Here is a 477-nt window from a genome sequence, read left to right as displayed (position 1 = left end):
TCGCCCGCTCCCGCGCCGGGGGCGGAGCGAGGCGGGAGGCCCCGCCCCCTGCCGCGAGGGGGCGGGGCTTCGCATCACGTGCGGCCGGCGAGCCCCGCGCTGGGGCTGGGCCGGGGTCCGGATCCGGGACCAGGTTTGGGGGCTGAGTCTGGGACCAGGTTTGGGGGCTGAGTCTGGGCCCAGGCCTAATTCTCCTTGGCTCCATGGAGCCTCCGGCTTTGCAGAGGAATGGAAGCTGCAGACGTGGTGGGAGCAAGTCAGTGAGTTTCCCGCTTCCTTTTTCTTCCTGCTGAAATTGAAGCCTCAGCTTTGCTGTTCCTAGAAAGCGCCTCAGCTGTGCACGGTGCAGGATCTCCAAATGAGAAGGTCATCTTCTCCTCACCTGGGGAGAGGGGGTTAGGGATCACAGAGAAGGCTGGTAGCAGTCCATGATAACAGGCTTCAGACAGACCTGGGAATGAAGTTCCCATCAGGAAA

The sequence above is a fragment of the Apteryx rowi genome, unplaced genomic scaffold, assembly GCF_003343035.1.
Source record: "Apteryx rowi isolate R43461 unplaced genomic scaffold, aptRow1 scaffold_45, whole genome shotgun sequence".
Taxonomy (NCBI): Eukaryota; Metazoa; Chordata; class Aves; order Apterygiformes; family Apterygidae; genus Apteryx; species Apteryx rowi.
Note: the sequence above shows the minus strand (reverse complement) of the source record.